The sequence below is a fragment of the Globicephala melas genome, chromosome 11, assembly GCF_963455315.2.
Source record: "Globicephala melas chromosome 11, mGloMel1.2, whole genome shotgun sequence".
Classification (NCBI taxonomy): domain Eukaryota; kingdom Metazoa; phylum Chordata; class Mammalia; order Artiodactyla; family Delphinidae; genus Globicephala; species Globicephala melas.
Window position 1 is genome coordinate 87736543 of NC_083324.2, and position 24722 is coordinate 87761264.

General features: G+C 38.3%; 1 long non-coding RNA gene across 2 annotated transcripts; it reads left to right on the plus strand.

Moving 5' to 3' along the window:
* The first annotated feature begins 386 nt into the window (after positions 1 to 386).
* Positions 387 to 24722, plus strand: LOC132598154 (uncharacterized). 2 transcript variants are annotated; one of them, XR_009565924.1, is made up of 6 exons: positions 387 to 482; positions 17063 to 17215; positions 17751 to 17882; positions 19272 to 19465; positions 22322 to 22446; positions 24578 to 24722. It is a non-coding gene; the product is annotated as an uncharacterized lncRNA (long non-coding RNA). The 2 variants fall into 2 exon arrangements; XR_009565923.1 differs by having other exon boundaries at positions 402 to 482; positions 17015 to 17215.

Genomic DNA, 24722 nt, shown 5'->3' on the forward strand with positions numbered 1-24722 from the left:
CCTGAAATATTCTCAAAGTTTCATGCTTTCTGAGATTACCTTCAGTGAATATTTCAATAAAATGGCTGGATGCCCCCAATCCTAAACTCTGGGCACCACGCATACCAGAATATCTCCAAGACTGATGAAGGCCTTCCCTTTTGGCTCTAGCTCCAGTTTTTTGTTTCTTCTGCCTTCTGAATCTGTGCTCTGCACTGTGTTTCTTCAACTCAAGTCCTCTTTCTAGAGGTATGGGCACATAACTGAGTTCTCCCCAGTGGAAGGTGGGTGGAATTGACAGGTGCCTCTTCCAAGCGTGACCTAGAGATACTCATATGTGTGTCCTCCTCTGTGCCTTTTCCTTCTTCCCAAGGGTAGGAATGGCCACAACAAGAACTATATCAGAAGCCACATTTTGCAGATGGAAGAGATGACCTTAGCCTGCGTTCATGAATAATCAAGTGGAAGAGAGCCATGCTCTGAACGGATACATCCTAGATCATGTGAGCGAGAAATAAATTTCTATATCCTTAAATCACTGAATTACTATTGTCATATCCTAACTAATTTAACCTTCCTCACCAAACATACCCATTAAAGTGGCTTCCTAACCAAGGGTAAATTTCTCTCCCTAAAAGCAAGTCTAGCTTTACCTTAGTGCAACCAGCTTTTTCAACAGTATACTGTGTTCCCATTATACTATGTAAGATGGTATAGAATGTTGGAAAAAGCATAGGCCCTAAGGTCAGGCAGACTTGGGTTCAAGTGTGAATTACATACTTTTTAGTTATGTGACATCGAATAGGTAGGCTAATCTCTAAACCATAATTTCATCTTATGAAAAAATAGGGTATTTGGGGAGAAATAAATATGATAATATAAAATACCATATCACAGGTTTTCTGAATATTTGGTACATGGTATGCAAACAATAATATTAGTAATAATTATTACTCACGGAGTACATGTTTTAGGTTTTCTCTTGGTTAAAAAATATATATTGTGGATCATGTTCCAAGAGGAACAGAGAGTCGATCGATCCTCAGAGACCCAACCTCTAATGTGAGAGCTGTGGATATTTAATTTACCCTGCTTATTTTCTCCCAGATTATGGTCTCTTTTAAATTTTGTTTTTACCATGAAACACTCCTTTCTAACCTCTGTTTTCCTAATGGCATAGTCAGTCCTTTACTCTCCCAGAAACTCTGGTTTCCAGCTCTGATACTTTGTCCTTAATAAGCATTCAAAAGTTTTCATTAATCTTAACTCTGATACACTTATGTGATATTTGACGGATCATTTGAATCATTAGTGCCTTCATTTTTCAACCTCTGAAAAGCTAGATGAAAACTTTGGTGGACAAGAAAATGATTCATAGAAAGATGTTGCAAATGTAGAAGGTGCAGTGTTAATATGTTAACCCAGTTAAGGCTTCAATTCCTTAGAAGTTTTTTTTTCTCCCTACTTAAAATGTATTTAAATATGTATTTTGTATTTTCTGGTAAATACAAAAAAGATGTTTTTTAAAACATTAGTATTAAAACTAACCATAGATAATCTTAATACTCATTATTAATATTTTGGTCTAATTGCCTTTATTCTCTTTTCAAACACACACACATACACACACATTGTTTTACTTTGTCTTTGTTTCTGCTCTTTTCCAAATTTGAGTTCATACCATTCAGTTTCGTATTTTTCTCTTTTTCACTGAATATCATGTAGTAAACATTTTTCCAACCAAGGAACATTTCTAGGGCCCAATTTACATTATGCCACAGTAACCATTTAAATTTGCAATGAGAGTCAGAGAAAGTTTTGAATCCCTAAATTTTCTTTTGTAGCAGCCTTTCCGCAGCTGTTATGAGAAATACTGCTTTTGTCAAAAAATTCTCTTGGCTCTTATCACCTGACTGTCACTTATTCTACAGAGTTAGTAGCGCTATTAGCCAGTGGGGAATCCACAGGACTATTCTCTGTAGTGGAAATAGGGAGTCCTGTAGCTCATCAGCAGCAGACTTATCTTTAACTTTCCCCTCAAACAGTCGTAAATAAAACACAAAACTCTTATGTCTATGCTTTGAATTACCTTTTACTTTTCTTTCAGGTATTATGATTAAAAAGTATGTCTTAATACCAGAAATACTGTAATATACGAAAGGTAACATTATCAAGAAAGGGCAATAATGGTGACTTTCATAATCTGGTGGGTTAGGTATTCTACAGAAAGATGGGACTCGAATCAGACCCTAGAAATGTCCAAAACCCCAGATTACAAGTCTTGGAAGACTGAAGATTTCGAGCTAAATGTGAACATACATGTCTTATGTAAGATGAGAGAGTCAGTTATTGCATTGCAGCTAACAGATGCAGAGGGAGGGTAGGGAGGAAAGGGTTTTTTATATTTTTAGCCAGCAGTTTATACCATCTCTCCCTTTCCCCACCAGACATGCCAAAAACACTTAGTAGATTCATAATGCTGAACTGGCAACTGAGTTTGAAGGCGGGGGTGGGTAGGCGGGAGATGAAAACCAAGGGACTCCATTAGAAATTGCCTCTGCTATCTCATTAATCTCTTACAGCAAATAATACATGCAGAACTCAGGCTACTGTGGTCTCCAAAGAATATCGTTTTTTTGTGGGTTATAACAAATTAAAGAAATAAATTAAGTCACTAACCCAGCAGGGAAGTGCTTGAAATCCTGGGCTCTAGAGTCTTTGCTGCTGTTCTGAAATTACAATAACAAAGAGGCCTTTTCCTGAAATATATATATTTAAAATGTATATTACATATATATGTAAATTGTTAATGTAGTTTTCCTTTAGTTTTGTTATTAGCTTTAGCATACTCCAAAAGTCCCTCCCGTGCCCCTAATCCCAAAACTTGTACCTGCTACTCGCTAATTCCAAATAGAGAATAACAGTCATCGAATGGGGTGGAAGTAGTAGAAACTTGGTGTTCTTTTATATAGAAACAGAGAGATACACAGTCCATCTTTGGCTTTTTTTTTTTTTTTTTTTGCTTGCTTATTTGTTTCCTTGTTTTATGACTTGCTTGGAATAATTTGTGGAATCTGTCGCATCACAGAGTACAGCCACTGATGTCTCTGCTCAGTTTTTTTTTTTAATCATTGTTTTTATAGTTAAGTGTAGCTTTCTACGGTCTGTATAATAGTGTCCATTAATAATTGGTCAGAGGTTGTGCTTAAATGCTTTTAGTCGGTAAAGCTTCCACCTTTAACCAATGTAAAGGTATGTGGGTTGGGTTACACTTAAATGTAAGGAAGTTTACTATTCTTCTCTTGCTGTTACTTGTTGCTGAGCTTCCTCACGTCCCTTACACGTGCATTTACACATTCTGGGAAGGACATGTAGAGAGCTTGGGGCCCACTCTAGTCTTTCTGGTTGTACATACACATTTCAGGAAACTCATTCTGGCAGTCTTATGGAGAGTGGGTTGGAAGAAGGATGTCTGGACTCAAATTAATGGGACTACTTAAGCAATTTATTTTAGAAAACAAAAAGAGAAACTCACTTGAAGGGCCACAGAACCACAACTATGTGTAACTCGAAGGGTCAAAAGCCACAGATTTGTCTATAAAACAACATAGGTTATGTAAATGGGACCCCCTGGAGTTGTTCAATTGGCAGCATGTGTGGTCATACGTAGAGGCTCTAAAAAGACATTTCGGCAAACAGTGATGACAATGAAAAAGAGCATACTTTGTCAGGTCTTGACACAGAAATACAGTATAAAGAACAAAGTGTATAAAGGATTTAAAATCCATTGTTCTAAAGCAAAGTTTCCAGTGAGCTGGCCTAAAAATAGTTTTCATGTGTTTGAGATATCATTCAGTGGAAGAAAAAAAACACGCGTTTCCTTTTCCAAAGAGAGCAGAAAAATTAGAAATGGCTACAACAGTAGTGGTTATATTGAATTTAAGATAATGTTTCCTGTTTCTTCTCAAATAATGAGTCTAGATACCTAGGTGAATCTCGTTTCCTAGAGATCTTTAAGAAAAAACATAGATAGTTGGCTCTCTATCTGATTTAAGTAAATGGCTGGAGCCTTAATACTGCATTGAGGTCACTATCTCTTCCCTTATATCTTATTCTATTACATACAATATAATTATACAATAGTATATCCATTTCCCTGATACTGAGGAAAGGGGTGAATAGAGTGTCAATCATTTTTGTTTCTAGTTATCTATTATTTTTCATTATAAAGGGGGAAAATTACTGGACTGAGAATGAGATACTTCAACTATCTTTGATTGACTAACCAGCTATCTTATTTTGGTCACCTGTAAAACAAGAGAGTTAAATTAAGTGATTATTTCTCAATTCCTTTTTAGCTACAAATGTAAAGTTCCCATGCACCATAGACACATCATTACTATTGGTTTATTTTTCTCTTAAAACAATACAGAATCCCTCTTCATTTATGATGGATTAGGAAATTATGACTAACTCATTTTCTCAGACCAACTAGAAAACCTGGACAAAGTATAGAATATATTTTACTGATGCATTAGAAAACTAACAAGGTAGTGAGGAACTAGAGTCAAAACCAGGGAGAAGAATGAAAACCAGAGAAGAATGCCTTGATTTTAGAGGGTTTTTTTTTTTCTCCTAAAGCCATACACATATTTCTAACATAGATTCATAAACTCAAACACTGGAATGGTGGTTACTAGGGTCTGGGGGTGAGGGGAGGGGTGGAAATGGAGAGTTATTAATCAATAGGCATAAAGTTTCATTTAAGTAAGACGAATAAGCTTTGGAGATCTGCTGTACAGATAGTCAACAGTTATCCATAGTCAACAGTTAAAATTTGTTTAGAGAATAGATTTCATGTTAAATGTCTTATCACAATAAAAATAGAAAATTAAAATAAATATATACCAATAAATATAAATAAATAAATAGGTATGGAGAGCAACAAAAAGGGTAAATATGCAGCTAAATCTAAATTGGTGTTGATTATATGAGATAATAATGTCTTATGGAATTTTACAATATGTAGAATTAAAATACATAATAATAATAGCATACAAGATGGGAGGGGGCTAAATGGAATTAAAATGTTTTTAGGACTTTGCATTGTCTGGAAAGAGGTAAAAGTACAGATTTATATTAAGCTTTTCTAAGGCAAAGAAGCATTTTGTAATCTTCAGGAAATAATGTTTTAACTGAGAAATTTGTTAAGTAAAAACGTTTCTGGAGGTCTAGTAACCTTGTGCCAATTTTAAATCTTGATATTTTTCCTCATTTGGTTATGTTACATGTAAAAAAAAAATTGACCTTTCAAGGAAAACAGTTCAAAGAATCATGCAAAAGCTCAAATTCAACTTTATATTTATTTATCTGTTCAGAGAAAAATCTCCGAAAGGTAACTTTGAAGCAGAAGAATATCCCTTGTTTTAAGGTTGGAAGTTTTGGAAAGGGAACAGCCATTTTTAATCCATTGTTGGCTGAAAAGTATAAGGCATAAATCCAATTGCTATGCTTCTAATGTAGTACATATGAACTAATTCTTTTCACAGGCCAATTTGCTTGAAGGGTTGTGAACCATTTCCTGGTTCTATTTCCTGGATACTATTGTTTACCTTTAAATGAAGGCAGGTACAGAAGAGATAACAGAAAGAGAAAGAGATCAGGTGACTTGGTCTAGATTAAACAGTTCTCTGAGCCAGCTGGGTTCACAGATTCTCGAAGGTAAGAATCAGTATCTATGTACATTTTTAGTACCTGGAAGGAGCTAGCTCTTCTGTAGAGGATAGGATGCTGCTTGGGCTGAGACTCAGGTAAAGAGGGTTGTAATCTTGATCTACTACTTAACTACCTTTGTGAACCTTGGCAAATCACTTTGTAACTCTAACCGTTAGTTTTATTTTCTGTAATATGGGCAAAGCAATTTAACTCATAGGTATAAGAATTAGAAAAATGTTTAAAAGTGTTTTGTAAAGAGGAAAGTATATGCAAGTATAGGACATTATTCTTATTTCAAATGATATGTCACACAATCAAGTCAGTAGCATTTATCACTGGTTACAAAGAGATGGACACATTTATAGTAAGCATGAAAATGAAACTAAGGCCCTGTCCATTTGGGTTAAAAGCAGTTGCTTAAACAATTACAATAAATTTAGATTTTCACAGTGACTAGGCCTTGGTAAGAATTTTAATTTTGTCATGTACTATACACTGATAATAAAGTACCTGTCAAATTTTAAATTTATTTTCTTTTCATTAAGTATTCTTTTAGATTTGGTGCCTGTTTTACTCTGTTTCATATAATAGGCACACAGAACATGCAAAAACATAATGTTAGCATGACCAGATTTTCAATAATGTATGCAGTTGGATGATTTGGGGTTTCATATTTAAAGTTATAGATTTGTTATTCTGAGACAACAGACAACAAAACTTTCCTAACTAATTCTAAATAAGTGTTTGAGAATGTTATTGATAGTTATAGATTGTCTGAGAAAATGTAAAGGTGTAAAGTTCACACACAGCAACGAAGACCCAATGCAGCCAAAAATAAAAAAATAAAATTAATTAATTAGGGCTTCCCTGGTGGCGCAGTGGTTGGGAGTCCACCTGCCGATGCAGGGGACAGGAGTTCGTGCCCCGGTCCGGGAGGATCCCGCGTGCCATGGAGCGGCTGGGCCCGTGAGCCATGGCCGCTGAGCCTGCGCGTCCGGAGCCTGTGCTCCGCAACAGGAGAGGCCACAACAGTGAGAGGCCCACGTACCGCAAAAATAAATAAATTAATTAATTAATTAAAAAATATATATATAGACTTGATGTGATATTTTCCTTATTAATGCCACAGAGAAATTTGTATTAAGTTTAATACTGTGGGATACCAAGTCATATCCTTAGATCATAGCAACACATTGATCATCATTAAATAAATAACTTAGTTGTAATTTTTGGAGAAGAACTTGAAGAGATAGATGAGACCTAGATGATGGTCTTAGAGAGTTTATGATCCATGAAGTCTTATACCAACAATAATGAAGAAGTTGTCACTACAGCTACTTAAGAGATTCAAAGTATTGCTAAGCTTATAAGAAAGGATTTCTTAGTTTGAGTAGTTTTTACTCTCCTTGTGAGCTTTCTCCCTACTCAGCCCTTGTTTGTTTGATTTTTTTTTCTCCATACTTTCTCTTTCTCAACCTCCCCTCCCCATTGATATTTGCACCTTAACTCCTCCCAGCCACACTCCCCAACTCTAACCACTCCTTCTCCCACTGCTTTTTAGACCAAAGCAGTCATATATATTCTGAGCCATACTAACGTGATAGCGGATATTGCAGAGCTCTCTGCATCTGTTACAGTCTTATCTTCTTATTTACTCACCTAGTTAATTTCAACTCTTTACCTTGCTTTGTTTGTGTAGATCTAGCTACAGAAAACCTATCAAAAACATTTTTTCTTTTTGATTCTTCCTTCCTCCTTCCCCCCTTCCTCCCTCCCTCCCTCCCTTCCTCCCTCCCTCCCTCCCTTCCTTCCTCCCTCCCTCCCTCCCTCCCTCCCTCCCTCCCTTCCTTCCTTCCTTCCTTCCTTCCTTCCTTCCTTCCTTCCTTCCCTCCCTCCCTTCTTCCTGGGCTGAAATTAGACTAATACTCTCATATATATTAGTTTTCATTCCCAATCCTTCATGAGGTCTCTTGTTTTGAGCTTCCTTCCTGGGGCTCTGAGTGAATATCAGAAGTCCCTAAACTGTCTTCAAGGAGAATGCAGAGCTCTAACTGGTAACAGATTCTTATAGTGACAGAGTTTTACCCCATGGAAATAGAAGGACTTACTTCTATCATATATGTTTATCTCAAGGTGCCAGACAGGGGATGCAAGCCAAACAGAGAGAGGGTAATGACACCCCAGACACTAAAGTGCTTCCAAAATTCTGAAAAAATCTTTTAACTTTTCCTTAATGGGTGCAACTTGACAAATGCTACAAAAGACTGTATACACCAAAGGATCCAGAGTACAGAGGGAAGATGTAATTGCTCAGGATCATGGAAACTTCTTTCAGGTAGACTCAATATAATAAGACAAAATGGAATCTAACATTATTCACTAATAATTAATATTTATCAAAAGGTGCTTTTTTCTTTAAAAAAAAATCCATCTGAAATGATCTGGAGAAAAAAGATCCAGCCAAGCCCTTTTAGGTCACTTAATCCATTTGGTTGCAAATTTTTAAAAGTTTTAATTTTCTGTTGCTTTATGTTTTAGTTTTATTTTGTGAGAAAAAGAGAGAACCTGACTGTCTTACCCAAATCCTCAAGAAAACTAAAGTCAGGTCAATTATTTCTGGAACATAGAATACAGAATTACCACTACCATCACCCTCCAAGTAGCCAAATGAATCCGTTTTCTTTGAACCACAGCCGTATGTATTCTACCCAGCCCCCTTTGGATGTTCTCTTATAGTGACAAGGAGCTGGGGTAGAAATCCGGCAGGCATGATTCCTACATGTGCATGTGTCATCAAATACAGATAAATTAACGTGGTGGGGCTCAGTTTCAACATTTTTAAGAGAAAGGGAAGAAGGAAGAAGAGAGGGAAGGAGAAATGAATGGAGGGGAGGGGAAGAGAAAGAAAAGTCATGTATGGCAAATGCATAGATTACTGAGCAGTTTGAAGAAGGAAATGTATGTAATGTGCCTGTTCACACTTAAGTGCTCAGTAAGTTTTAGTTGTTATATTATTAGCAGTAAAGTTTGACTAAAACACACAAAACAATTTATTTTTGTATCTTTTGGTGTATTTTGTTTGGGTAAAAGATATTGGAAGACAGTCCACTGATAAGAAAGCCAGGATATTGTACATCAGTGGGGAGAACTACTAAGGGGAGGTGATAGTTCATTGTAATTGATGCCGTAGAGAAGAGAGTGGGACTGAGCATAGAGAAAGCTCTTCCCCTAAACACCAATTAATAATGGAACATGTGCTTCAGACTACTCTCTAATAACTGCTCTGTGATCGATGTGCTTTGGAACTGGTGACCACGTCACATCTGTTGCACAGCTTCTTGGTGGAGGAAGAAGTCTCTTCATTTTTAAGTGATCTGTGTTCTACTTACTTTGCCTAATTCATGTCTAATGGCTTTTTCATGACAAGACTCAAACAAAGCTAGTTTTAGTGGGACAAGGATAACAGCCATTTATGGTTGTGTATTATAGTTGGCCAGGAAAAGCAACTGAAAATGACTCTAAGAAGACTGAATGCATCCCCAGTTATTTTTTTTCCTACATGAGGAGCAAATCTACCATCTATGTGATAGTCTGCAAAAATCAAAACCAAACAAAACCAAAGAAAAACAAAAAACAAACCTCTTTTTCCAGATCTCTAAATTAAGAAATTTACTTAATTATACCATTTTATATGTAACTTAAGTTGTCAAAATTTATCTCACATTTGGACTTCCCTGGCAGCCCACTGGTTAGGACTCTGCACTTCCACTGCAGCGGGCGCGGGTTCAATCCCTGGTTGGGGAACTAAGATCCAGCATGCTGTGCAGTGTGGCCAAAAAATAAAAAAATTAAAAAAATGTATCTCACATTTAAAATAACCCCATAGTCCTTACAGTATAAAAGGAAGAAAATGGACTTTGGAGTTGGAGCTGAATTCCAAATCCAGCTCCTTAACTTCTTAACCACCCAACCTACCTTCATTCTTCATCTACAAAATTAGGATAATAATACCTTCATCATAGGATTGTATCAGTGATTAAATGATCGAAAGCATTTGAAACGTGTAGAATGGTAGACATGGCATGGTGGGCCTGCAATCGCATTATGTCTCGTGATTCCATGTTGTTTCCTGATGCTCAAGCTATTTCTTGGATTCTCATTAACCCTTACTCTTTTAATACCCTCAAATAGATAGCTATATATTCTAATGGAGTCTTGCTGATACGATGAACTCTGTGAAAAATATTTCATCTTAATCTCCAAGGTGAATGAATCTATCTAATGTCAGATTTTGTTCTTAGTGAAATCTATTATATCAAAGTTCCAGTTTTTGCTCTACAGCTCACAAAAGAAGAAACCTAGACACATAAAAGTTACCCAACTTTCTTCTTCTTGGTCCCGTAGATAGTGAGATAAAAATAGATGTTTGCTGTTATTCAGTCTTTCTCTCCTCATGAGAGGTCTACAACTTGTGCGTCAGAGGTCAAATTAAGCCCAGGAGTGTGGCGGTCACCTGGCTCTACTAAGGAGATGTGACATTCAAGCCAACTCCAGACCCAAAGATGACATAAGAAAAGTGTAGCTTTGGAAGGGTCTCATCCTCCATTTTGCTGCCAGTTTTCTCCATTCTAACCTTACTCCTTCTTCAACTCAAGCTTTTATGGCAACCTGTCTCTTATCCCAGACTTGTCATCCTAGTGGGGAGTAGAGTGGGAACTTAGCCTGAAAAATAGTGAGGCAGCCTCTAGTTTCAAGTCTGTTACTAAGCATGTAAGTCATATTTAGGAAGCCACTTCTCTGGGTTTCTCTAGTCAGAAAGGCAAATGAGATTAATTAACTTTTTAGTTCTATTACATTTTTGACATGGTATATTACTCTGTGAAGGGTATATGTTGTTCTCTTAGGTATATTTGCGTTTCAGTCTAAACTTCTAAAGCCTGTCTAGCTGACTGGTTCTAGTGGGGAAAGAATGTAACAGTCTCCTGGACTCCTTAGTCCCCATTCCTATTTTCCTTAATTTTTCAGAGGTCTGAGTAGTATTGGTTCTCTAGACTGAAGGCAACCTATGATCACATCAGAATTATTGGAGGAGATTTTTCAGTCTGTGAGTGCCCCACCTTTAGAAACCGAGTAGGTCTCAGGTTGGCTTGAGCAGAGGAGGTGGTGAGAGGGACTGCATTATTAATAAACGAGTCACTCTGATGCTCACTCGGAGCTAAGGATCCTAATGGCTGCGGCAAGCTGGTTGGGCTCCCTTCCTCCTCCACATCTATAGAAAACTTTGTGTCTTAGCTTGAGTTCTCTAAAAGACAGATCCTGAGACAAGGAACTGATGCTAACACTTTCCTTGGAGGTACATGTCCAGGGCAGTGAAGGTGAGAGCAAAAGATAAGGAAAGCAAGGTGAAATGGAAGCAATGTATTATCACTTTATAACAAGCCATAGCAGATTACTTAGTAGCATCATTAATTTTGTACATGGGGATATTCTGGAAGGTTTATGCAAAGAAACTTCACCCCAGAATAACTCACAAAAAGAAGGGGAAACTTATTTGTCCGGCTCTCTCCTATCTTCCATTTCCAACTGGCCAGGTTCTACCCCATGAGGAGCTAACTCTATCTTCTAGGCTGTGTCATTTGGGCCTTCCACCACTTCTCTAGAAGCTGATACTGCACCCCATGGTGTGGTGTTTTATTAAAATCCAGTACTGAGGGAATCTAAGAAGGTTAAAAGGAGTTGTGTCTTAATATATATGGCCATAACCTATCCTTTGGAGAAAGATAGCAGCCCAGGGCTTAAGCAATTGTCCTAACAATATGCAAAAGCTGGTGCATTGATAGCACATGCATTAAAATCCATGAGAGATTTCCAGGAAATCCAACTCAAAAGAAAATGGCAATTTCTTGGATATTTCAACATATACATTTGGTCTTGTGTATTATTAAGAGTTTGAATTGGAAGCTAACCAAGAACAACCTCAAGGTCTAAAGTATCTGCCACAGAAGCAAAACTTTCAGGGAAATGCTACATTCAAAATAGGACTGTTAGGGTTTATTTAACTTGTCCATGTACAGCTGGAAAGCGGTGTTTGAAATTTGTGCACACTTGTAAATTGACATGGAGCCCCGGGTCATCGGTACAACTGGGTCACTACAAAATAGAATTGTAGACTCCATTATCTTCTTCTGCTCTTTTAACTTGAAGTGAAATATTTGATCTTCTCTATTTTTATTTAAGAGAGGCCCATTTATTCCATCCGTGTGTAATTTTAGCCCCTGTACTCTTATGACGAGGTCCAGTCATCACAGAAGAGAGTCGAGCCTTCCTCCAATGACCTGTGAATAGTCTATGCTCCTCTTTCCTCTCCCAGCTCCCTCAGTTTTTAAAAAAATGGATGGGTTGGAAAGTGAGTGGCCTGCCACTAATGAAAACTTCTGCCTTGGTAGCCTAGGATGATAGAAGTTTATGAATGATAGATGTCTACCACAAACTCTGTGGGGTTAACTTAATATCCTCCCACAAATTATGTGGTTATTCCATCTTATCTAACTATGCAGCTCATTGCTAGACTCTCTCAAAAAATACAGGGAGAGAAAAGATAACTAAACCTTTGTGATCATTGGAAATATAATTCAAAGTATGTATCAAAAATTGCATTATTATAGCATAAAGATTAGGTAGAATCATGTCAGAAGTAGCCCATGAATTGCAAAAGAATTGCAAAAGAAGACCTCTTCCTCACTCCCTTTGGATATATGTTTATTTTGCAATTAACAATGGGCTAGGGTACCTTTCTAAAATCCTGTCCTGTGACTTCAGAATTTAATCTCAAAATGGACTTATTTTTATATACATTCTTACAGCTTATATTCCATTGAGCTGTCAGAATGAATCTTTTAAAAGGGTGAGTCAGATCTTGATGATCATGACATCTCAACACTTGAGTGACTTCCCATCATATTTAGAATAAAATCCAAAGTTGAAGGCTTACAAGGCCCTACTTAACCTGGTCCTTGGCTATCGCACAGATTTGAACTTCCAGCTGCCTCCCACCCATTCTGCTGCAGCTACTCTGACCTCCCAGGTGAGGAATTAAGGACTTAAACTAATGGATATGGAAAGAAGTAGATGGTTTTGAGATATATTTTGGATGCAGGGTAGACCGGTCTTGCTGTTAGATTAAATACGAGAGTGGAAGCAAAAGAGGAATACAGAATTATTTTAAGTCATAATGGACACAGTAAATGTTAGCTCTTAACTCTGAGTATTATCAAATATTAATAATAACTGGATAAATGGTAACTCATGAAAATGTGGCAGTGATAATCTTGCTTTAGCTTGCATGTTAGGTGCCCATATCGGGGTCAAAATTTGGTGTTCTCGTCTTCACCTGCGAGTCAGCAGTTCCCCAGGTTTCATGGAGAACAGGACTGCTGCTCTTTGGAGGGGCCGTCACTATTCAAGTACATGATTTACTTTACACTTTCAAGACTTCTTGAAGTTGATTCCGAGGCCATGGCCAAAGGAGTCTCTTATTCATTTAAAAATGAGTAACAAATTCCTCTCTTGGAGGAATTTGGGGATCTTCATTGTAACGAGATCCCACATCCTTACAGATTCTAAGCCTAAAGATAACTGCTTTAATAGATTTCTTTGGAACTGTGTACCTGGTTGGGTGTATTAAAAGTTGAACCTGAGTTACCTCCACTCCACCTTAACAGAGAAACTAAGCATCTCTCAGATGCCGAAGATAAAAAATATTTAACTGAGAGGCCTGTGGGTGATGAATGAGATTGAGTTCCCTGTGGGAAATGGGTCATTTTTCAGACCTTGCAGGAAGTGTGTACATCGGCACCTATAAGTCTTTTGATTCATGGGGAGAAGACTATTCAGACCCAGACAGCTGGTGTATTCAGATGCTGCTGCTTCAGGGGGATAAACTAGTCTCCCAGAAACTGTGCGGCAGGCCGCTCTCCATCTCCCTCTGGAATATGAATACTGTCTTACTTTTATTTGTTCTATCTTTGTGACAGGCTTTCTCAGGGATACGGCGGAATGCCAGGTAGTGAAAAGGGGAAGATAAAAAAGCAAGCATTCCCATCTAGTCTTCTTTCTTTCCCAAACCTCGTTAAGGCTGAAAATAATTCCAGGATTCCTTTTTTCATCATTTTCAAAACCAAAAAAAAAAAAAAAAATGTGTCGTAATCTCCAATTTTCAATACAAGACAAATCTCTAGCTGCTTTAAAGCCCCTCTCCTGAGGGTGGGCACTGGCCATCCCCAGTTCAGTCCCCACCTAGGGAATCTGTCACATTCACAAATTTAAATTCAATTTACCACATTCTTATGAAAGGGGACTGAATTTCTAAGCCCGATGATGGGAGTGACATTGAATACAAGATTGTGTAGCACTTTAGAGAACTTTCCTTTTATTAGCAGCTCCATAATCACATTAACTTCAACTGAAAATTTGGACTAATTCTTTCCCTAGAGGCCCAAGCGGTAATAATTGTAGAAATCTGTGAAAAAGGATAAATACAATTCAATAATTATATTGATAAATAAAATGAAAATCAACTAATTGTGTCATTCACTCAGATGCTCGCCTCGGCTGTTAGCGGCTTTATGCTCCACTGGCTGCTAAACTTTTCTGTCACACTTCAATAAATTTAATTGTGCAGAATAAATGAGCTAATTTTTGAAGTCACAGGCTCTGTTCACAAGATAAGGGTCGTGATTTATTGACCTCTTCTAGCTCTGTAACAGCGTCACCCTCCTTTTCTACTGACAACTGGGCATCAGCCGTTCCCTCCCTTGGTGTGGTTCCCCTCACAGCTCATGCTAAGATCTATCCCAGTCTTCCCTCTTCCCTCTCATATTCTTTCTTGAAATCACTGAGTGCCTATCTGAACAGTCTGGAAGGTTGCAGGAGAAAATTCTGTGGTTTCTGTCGTGGCTCTCCGCAGGGTGATGGGTTCTTTGCCATTTCTGCAGCTGTCTGAATCCACTATTCAGTTTGTTCAACTGAAGCCCCAGGTTGTGGGTTGTGAACTTAACACCTTCCAATGCCCCAAGGGAAAACCCAGTGTCTCTGTAGGTGTGACCTCGTTAATGGAGACAATAGTTTATCTCCTTGGACTTAGAACAGTTTCTTGTGACAGGCACACTGATGTCACACCAGATCAAAACTCCTGATAAAACACAGTTTTAAAAAAGGGGCCCACTACCTGAATGTTGGGTTGAGATAGGACAACTTAAATGTAACCCTTCAAAATTCCAAGAATTATTTGAATAAGCAAAATAGAATCTGTAACATAGAGAATATGCCTTAAACCACATGCCTTAGGGTCTGCAGTGGCTTTTTCATATATTTTCTCCTGCATTATGTCCAGTTTACTTTAACGACTGATTATTTCCCATATTAGCCCCAGATTTTTAATACCTACCAAAGAACTTGTATTATTTATGCTTTGTCGCGGTGTCCAGCTTCTAGTGCAATGCCTGGAATTAGTAGGTGTTCAATAAAATAATTGTTGAATGAACACATTAATTGATTAATAAATGAATCACATTGATACAGAGCTGTCAGATTAAAAGGAATGTATGTGTATATATTTTAGCTTGTTATGGGACAATCTGGAAAGCATGCAGTTTTAGACAAGAATTGTGGCATATTGATCTCTAGGTAGTGAAGCCAAATTCGAATTTATAAGAATTCCCTAAAGGAAGAGTAGAAAAATAACTGTTGTTTTATAGAGCACGTTTTGTCAGTCATCACTAGGCATCTGAATAAATGGTGCAGACAAAGAAAATATGGCCCAAGCCACAACGCAGCCATCTGTCTACTGGAGGGTCCCAAGGACAGAACTCAGAGGGGGAGGTCAACCCTTGGCTCAGGGTGGGCTCTGTGTCTGCCTCTCCTGGAATCAAGAACAGTGATGGGATTATCAGTATTGAAATTTGGGGTTCCTAATAGTACAGCTTCAATCCTGTGATAAGGAAAGTTCAGAGTTACAAATTTAGTGCTGGGCAAAAAAACTAGTGAAATATGAATGTGAGTGTATAAATTAGCTTGCTCTCTTGAACACAAAGAAGAAAAATGGATTCTTTTTTAAACTTTCTTCTAACTATCCTTTTATTTTTCAACCTCGTCTCCTCCAAATCAGCTCCTAGCGGTCTGAGAACTCGGCTTGGGAAAGGGGAGAGCTGGCTGTATTGCTTTTTTTTTTTTAACATCTTTATTGGAGTATAATTGCTTTACAGTAGTGTGCTAGTTTCTGCTTTATAACAGAGTGAAACAGCTATACATATACATATATCCTCCTATCCCCTGCCTCTTGCATGTCCCTCCCACCCTCCCTATCCCACCCCTCTAAGTGGTGAAGACACCCTGATGGCACTGTCCTGTGCTCAGCAGTACCTCTAGGAAAGAGTCTCCAGGTGTTTGCCTGCAGGAAGTCATGAAGTCAGTGCAAATCGGGACAAGTTCCCCACTGGCAGGACAGAACTTTCATACACTGGGTGCTTTCCCTGTCATTGTTACCATCTTTGCTGCAATAACCATCATTTATCGCTAATGGCACTTGAAGAAATAGCCTTTGACTAGGGATTAGATTTTAGTTACCTAGTGTATCAGCCAAGGACAGAGGTGGTCCCTCATCGTATCGACGATGCCCAATTTGCCTCACGTGAAAATATCCACCTTAAACTAGAACTGGAAGAAAAACTAGGTCTTTTGTACACTGCTTTCCTCATTCCTGCCAAAGTGTTTATTGAATCCCTAACTAAAACCACTTGTGCTCTTGAACTCTCCTCCTGGAGACAAAAAAAATCGTGATTATTGTTTCTTTCTCAGAGGGATGCAAAGAGGGATCACCACAGGAAATCCAGAGAGGCTTGAGAGGACTAGCTTGCATTGAGATAGAAGCCAGAAGCCCACTTAGCCAATGGCCTCCCCGGGACCTGGCACCGAGGCGGGCAGAAGACAGTCAATGCCACAGAGCCCCCATGTGAAGAGGAGAATTTGGCATCTGTGCTTCTAAACCCTGAGTCCCTCAGCCCCAAGTACTTGGGAATTCTGTGAATCGTTGCCTGTGGCAGTGACACTGATTTGTATCTGGGTATGAACTTAAATGAAAACACGAACTCATTACATGAGGAAGGAAACACTGCCAGATTTAACAGGATGAAATTCCAGCAGGCTGTCAGGTTTCATGGGGCTGTAGTGAAATACCTCATAGAAAGGTTTCCAGTTCATAAAACGCTTTCAAAACGTGCTCAGCTCTTTTAAGCTGAGGGGACATTATCATTTCTATCTATAGCATTTCTCTGCAAATTGAACTCAAATATCCTTTGGGCTGACTACACAGAGAACAGAAGAAAGACGTGGAAGAAACTTGGACTCGAGATTGCCTTCCTGAAAAGGTTTCCTTCAGGCGGAATTATGTGAGAAGAAATGACATCAGAAACCAACGTGTCAGTATACTTCTGCCAGCTCCATACGGTCCAGCTTGTTTTCACAGGTACTTCATTAATTCAACAAATATTTAGTGAGTTCCTATCACGCGTGGGTACTGTTCCAGGCGTTGGACGTATGGTGGTCAGTTAGAGAAATCTACCCTCACAATGCCTACATTCCAGAAGGAGAAGTAAACAACAAATAAATGATCAGGAAACATATTGTAAAATGTCAGGTAGTGATCATTGTTATTAAGAAAATGGGATCGAGGGTGTGGGATCAAGGAGAGTGTGTTTTGCAAAGGCCACCCTGAGGTGTGACATTTGAACAGAAGCTTAAACGAAGTGACCTATTGAATCCAGGAAACTAATTTTATAGATTTTTGAAAGGGGTGAGCTAGCATAAGGTAGTAAAAGGGTTAGGAAGTTATTTTGATTCAGAGATGCCCAGTTTAAATAACCACAGGCCTGACCCTCTTCTCTCTTTCAGTGGGAATTTGGATAGAGCCTTGAATGTTTTCTTGGGGATTTTCTGGGGTGTGTGGCATAGTAACCAGTGTGTTCTGCTGTCTTCTGTCTTGACCTCTTTTTACTTCCTAGAAAGAAGCAAAAGCTGTGGGAATGGGCATGAAAAAATACAAAAGGACTTTATATCTTTCAGCCTGGGCAGAAGTTGACAGAGAAAAGGAGGTGAGAGAAAAACAAGATATGAGAAAAAAAGGCAAAATCCAAGTGAGTTCTCTTTTTGGTGTTCTATCTATCTTTCTATATAGCTTTCTCACCAGCCTTGTTAAAAAGTAAATATCTCTGCAAATTTCATTTCATTTTCCTTCAGCGGATACAATAAGGCTTATTAAAATGTCTTTCCCTTCTGCAAGGTGCAAACTCCACATTAGATTTGAAAGCTCTCACATAATTCAGATGGCAAAGGAGGTTTTAACTTGGCTGACATCAACATGTAAACTAAGAATCCTTCACACGTGGAACACGTGCTTCGAATGAAATTGAGTATAAGAATGTTTGCCAAACCTGACTGCAAATGGTTTATTTAGAAGTATAGAATGTGAAAAATATAAATTGATTTTCAAAGATAGTTCCATGATGATTATTGACTTTTACTCCTAAGTTACTGATTTGTTTAAATAGCAAGATGATGCTACATGTTTAAAAGTTTCTGTACCTTGGAAGTATTTATTGTCTAAACTAAAGCTTATTCTCATTTCTAAGAAGAAAATTAGGAGATTGTGCTTGCATGTGTATGCATGTGCAGTAATCTGTTTTTAGTGATATACTACTGCATGGGGCTAGGTCTAGGGGTCGGGATGTCTAGAAAACATCTCATCTGAACATCAAGGTTGAGAATATAATATTTAGGTAACTAGTTTCAGTCCAGGTGCTCTTCTGCCTGTGGTAAACCTTGCAGGTGAGCTCACTTACCTACGTTCTCAGTTCTAGGGAAGGAAAGTCAACAGGGATATAGAGCCGGATGGTAAATGGCAAAATGGGAGGCATGGTGATAATACTCTGAGTTAAGAGCACCACTTTTGTTGTCTGACACACTTGGGTTTTAGGCTTGGTTCTTCTAGGTCCAAATGTAACTCTGGGCAAGTTGCTCAAATTCTCTAAACCTCAGCTTCCCCTTCCGTAAAATCCTTCCAAATATTTTATAATAAATATTTAAAGAACTTCTACAATTTATGAAATTTACTTCATGAGCAGTCACTATGGTCTATAGTTATGATCAAATGTGCTCTCAGCAACACTGAATAGAAGCTCTTGGATAACCATGACTATTACTTTGGAGTTGCCTAAACTGCCCTTTCTCTTGAGACTATCATTAATGCTTTCCATGAACCAGGAGTCATCTGTAATATCTGACAGAGATCTTATTTTCTGTTACTCATCAAAACAGTGATACCCTCATGTATACATTTCAAAGTCAGAAGGAAAGTAACTAGGGAATTGAATATAATGATAGCGTTCCCTCTTAGAATTATACCAAATCCAATTTAATGGATTGAATTTTGCTTTTTAAATTAAAAAAGTAAAAAAATCTATGTTCTGGGTTGGCTAATAGGACACTGGTTAAAGCAAATAATGATTATTTGTTTTCTGATGTAGGAATGATTTGCACTGGACTGAGAAGAGCGTGAGATGAAACCCCAAATTCTTAACTGGTTGAGTTCTAGAAAGAGCGATGGTAGTAATTTGGGGGAACTGGTGGTGCCAAGTTCACTTGATTCTACTTTGAAAACTCTCATTAATTGTGCATGGCTGTGCACATACACACACCACAGAAACAAAATTCCTGGAATGTGAGTGAAATTTGTGTCAGAATTTCTATCTTTGGATGTATAGAGAATTTAAGTGCTATTTAAATGGAAGAATCCTGTTGTAGTAATAAAGAGAAGAATCCAATGGTAGTAATGTTGGTTAGTGTTGAGAAGAAGAATAAAGGAGAGATAAAATATTTTAAGTACAATTATAATCTTTTTATTCAAGAAATTATAATCTTTTAACCTCTAATATGTTAATAATACCTCACTTTTTTCCTCAGTGGATTCAGACAGTGCAGTTCTATTTCTATCTCTAAGGAAAGGCCTATAAGTACATCAAACCAACACAATGACTTATTGAGTGCCTACTATATGGCTCTGAGAGACAGAGACTGTCTGAGAGACAGAGACTCTGAGAGACAGACTCTGAGAGGCACTTTAACCTATATTGTTTAATCCTTTCAACAAGCAGCAGCGTAGTATTATTATCTTTTTTTAATAGAAAGATAACAGAGACCTCAAATGCTTAAGTAGCCAGACAAGATCATATAAGACAAAAATCCTGCATAGGAAACCAGGTTTTCTGATTCCAAGTTTAATATTTAACATTGCCTTCTACATAAAATTGTTAGACATAATTTAATAATCATGTGTAAGTTATTCTCCATTGCTCCTTTAGAGTAATACTGCCAAAGAGCTCAAATGCAATTAATGAGGTAAACCTTTAAGCTTTATTTGGTCCATCTTCAAGACTTTTGCTCAGTAAATTTTTGTTGAATAAATAAATACTAGAAAAGTAATTGCTTAATGAATTATTTCTTGAGCATCTATGACTGACTATCCAGTGCCATCATCTCCAAAATTTGGGTCTCTAGTAAACTTAAGTGGTGGGGGGGGTAAGAGCTTAGAATTGGCACCCCAGCAGTCTCTCCACCCACCTACCCACACCATGTCCAAATCTTTCCACCAGTTGCCTACTAATTCTAAAAACAGAACTGGCTACATAATTTGCAAGTTCAGTGCAAAATGACAACGTAGGGTCCCTTGTCCAAAAAGTATCAAGAATTTCAAGACAGCAACAGTAGAAAGTTAAACAAAGCCCAGGACCTTTTTGAGCTTGGGGCCCTGTGTGAGTGAACAGATTGTATGCCCATAAAGCCATTTAGGTCTAAAGAGATTGGATGTTCACTTTAGTACCCTGAAAATGTACCTCAAAGAAGTAGACTGTGATGAAGTTTATTGGTACAGCAGCATCAAAATAAAAACTGGAAGAGAGTATACAAAGTGGATTAGGGGTACATGTAAACCAACCTCAAGTTTGGAATCAGATTCATCTGTTAATATCACCTCCTCTTAGGGAAGAACGAAAGGAGGGTGGAAGAAAGACTTCCTCTTCTATGCACAGGCTCTGAGAGTAATATAGACAGTGCTTCTAGAAATGTCTTCCTGAACAGATTACTCTATTTGGAGGATATTTATCCCCTTACCACCTCTCCTTTCCCCAGAGACATGGCATTGTGCCCTAGTTTTAGTGTCTACAACTTAGATCGAGGGATTTTATGGTAACGACTCTTGTATCATCTCTTTAATTGAAAATCCTCTAGGCTAGGAGGGTGGGAACCGTGCCTGTCTTATACACTGTCATATCCTCAGCACCCAGTACATGCCCGCCACATAATAGGTGCTCAATAAATACTTGTTGAATGATTGAAAGGAGGTTGTAGGGGAAGTAGTAAGACTGACATTTAAAATAACTATAGGAGTGAATACCACGGTAGAAGGATTATTTCTATTCCCCAAACTCTGCAAGACACCAAGTATAAAAAGTCGGGTTTTTTAAATTATTATTATAAATCTAGTGACATCAATACTAGCTCTATCTCTGCATCCACATATTTTATGCATTGGCTTGTTTTCATGTTTCTTTTCCCAAGGGAATTGCTTCAGCAATAACTAAAGTCAATGAAGAAAGTGAGGGACTTGCAAAAGTTTCCCAGCTGATTCTGCCAACTGAAATGCCTTTATTGTGCTGTTTTGGTAAACAGAATGAGTCTCAAAACTGAAATCAGGTCAATGTAAGTTTGTGCACATGCATGTATTCACACACACTCACACGCTCTCATCAGTAAATTATTTGAAAAATAAATGAAAATGAAATCGGGGTCAAATTTGGAACATGAAACAGATAGCATGCTCTTTGTGCTACCAGAGTATATCTGAAAAGGAAGCAGGCAAGTCCAGCAAAACTTAGAGACTCAAAAAGCCACCAATATACACAGAAGACTGAAGTTGGTTTTTTTCTTTTCTTCCCCTCACATTAAGTCCAATAGCAACTAATCCTGGGGAACTAAAAATATTCGAGGTGTACAGTGACTCCCTTCTTTGGCTCTTTCTATAATGTATACAAATCTGACTGATAAAAGGCTCAATTCACTCAGCAGAGAACTGGCTTCTGTCTGATGGAATTTCACTGTGGAGTTTTCACAAGGAGAGAGGTTGGAGCCTTTATATCTCCCATCCTTCTCTATGGGAGACAGAGCCTTATGCATCTGAGTGATAGCAGTAAGCAGTCTAGGACACGTTGGTCGCTGTGTCTGCAGGCATCTGACAAGAGGAGGATATGATTGCAGCAGTGTGTTTGGGAAGTCTGGCTTTCTCCCTCAAAGCCCTCTTTATTCTACGGTTACCTGGCATTGCATAAGAGCCAAGCAGGCAAATTAAATTCCTTCTATTCAGCCTTGAGGAGAGGTGAAAAAACTCCTCTCCGAGCTGGCGATATTTGTCACTTTGCTCTGTCCTTCCCCATGGCGAGGTGTTGGGCATCCAATAGACAGGCTGGTCAAGAGTGATGTTTTTCATTTTTATTTATATATTGGTTCTTTTTAACTCTTTCAGGATTGTCCAAATCAATTTGAGGCCCTGTGTCTGTGTAAACTAATTTCCGTGGCTACTCCTCCATAAATGACTTTGCTATACTCTTCCTCCAAAAGGACTTGGATCTAGGATGGCCATAGCATCAGGTATATCTCAGAGTGTTTTACACTTATTTCTCACTTTTTATATTTAAATTTGGAGTTATTCAAATAATTGTCTTGTTATCTTTGAAACCATTAACCTTGTAACCACTGTACATTTTCTGTGTGCCCGTCATATTGGTCAGTATCATTGCGTTGTGTTTTGACTTGTTCTTACAATGGCCAGGTTGAGATACAAATTTGTCCAAGTGAAATTATGTTCACCAAAAGAAGAAGGACTTTTAAATTAGTCCAGGTCATTGGTTGGTTTGCAGTTTTTGATGGGCACTGTAATTTCTCAGGTGAGGAAGCTATAGATTATCTAGCATGTGTAAATAAATTCAAATTTCTGTCCAAGGAAATTAGAGTCTTGGGCTAGGAGAGAACTTCTAGGGAAATGTTATGATCTTTAAGAAATCATGGAGCAGGGGAGAGTAGACTAGAGTCAGGCAAATACAATTCTCTTTAAGAGAGAAAGTAAGGAAGAGAAAGGAGGGAGAGAAAAAGAAAGAGGATGAGAGAAAAAGAGAGAGAGTAAAAAAAAAGGAAAGAGGGGAGGAAGGGAAGGAGGGATGTAGTAGGGAAGGAAGGAAGGAAGGGTGGGAAGGAGGGAAGGAGGAAAGAAGAGGGGAAGGAGGGAGAGATGGAAGGAGGAAGGAAGGAAGGGAGGTTGATTCTACAGGACAAAAACTATGAGTTTGACATTGGTCCAAGAAAGAATTCTAGATCGGATTAATAAGGTGATGCTTTGCAAGTACTTAAAACACTTAAGCTAGAAGAGTGTATCTGGGCTTCAGCAAAACGTATGACGTTTTCTTTTTATATGTTTATCATCATATAGTTAGGTAGAGTAGTAACTGATGGAACAAGAAATACACAGTGAGTGCTTGCTGTGTACCCAGGCTCTGGTGGGATGAGAGAGAGAGACCCATGGTCTCTCTCCTTGGCCCTGTTCTGTTCCATGTCTTAGCAATCAATGAATTTGATGAGAATAGAAAGGCGTGGAAGAGCACCGATTCTGGAGCCAGATGTCTGGTTTTGAATACTGTCTCTGTCACTTACTAGCTCTGTGACCTTAGGAGTTTACTTAATCTTTTTGTACCTCAATTTCTTCATCTGTAAAATGAGAATAATCATAATATCCATTTCATAATTTTATTGTGAATATTAAGTGAGTTTAAAATGCTTAAAACAATGACTGGCATAAAAGAAGCACTGTTAGTTAATATCAATATCAATAATAATGATACATAGATGATATGCTTATTAAATTCATAGAAGAACAGAAGTAGGGAGAAATGATGATACTGTGAGATATAAACTGATATAGTAGATTGAAAGTAACAAGATGAACTTTAACACAGAGAAACAAGAGGTCCCATATTTGAATCCTCAAAAGCAAAATGGATTATAGCTGACCTCCAGCTCAAAATGAGCCATGTATTCATTGGTCCTTAAGCGCCAACCACCTGCCAGGCACAATGTAAAGTGCTATTCAAGAGAGAGACCCAGAGCTAGAGTGAGATTCAATTTGAGTTTGCATCAGTGGGATCAATGGGAGTGTATTCTCCAAACCAAGTAATGTGCTGCCCTTGTCAACCACAGCTTGAGCACTGGATTCAATTCTGGCTTCCACATTCTAAGAGAGACACTGACAAATTGCCAAATATTCACAGAATACCTATCAGGGTGGCAAGGGGATTTGTAACAAAGCGTGAAGGAATCAGGGATGCGTGGACTAGAAAGAATAGGGGTGGGATGGCTAACGATAAGTTCACTGGAACGGTCCAAGTTTATGGCTGTTGTTCCCGCATAATCGCAAGTTGTGTTGTATTTCACTCTCAAAATTGCCCCAGTTTGGACAACTAAAATATGATCTCTCTAATGATGGCTTTTAAGAGCTATCTGAAAGAGGATGAATTAGACTTGTTACTCAACCAAGTCTCATGTTTGTGTGTGACAGCAAGGTAACTTGAAATATCAGTATCTTAAGCAAACAGGAGGGTTTAAGGGCTCACGTAACTAAATTGTGGGAAAGGCAGAAGCAGGGCTAGCCAGAGAGGGCCCTGGAACCAAGGTGTTCTCTTTCTCTGTCTCCTTCTCGCCGCTCTTACTCTGATCCCTGCTTTTGGAACAGACTTCATATTCTCCTACTGCTGCCGGGTGATCTGAACTCCCATCCATCAAGCTTAGAAAACCAGAGAGAAAAGGAGCTTCTTCACTGTCAACTCAACCAGAAAAATACTTGGAAAAGACTCTACCCCAGTGTGCTTGGGTCATGG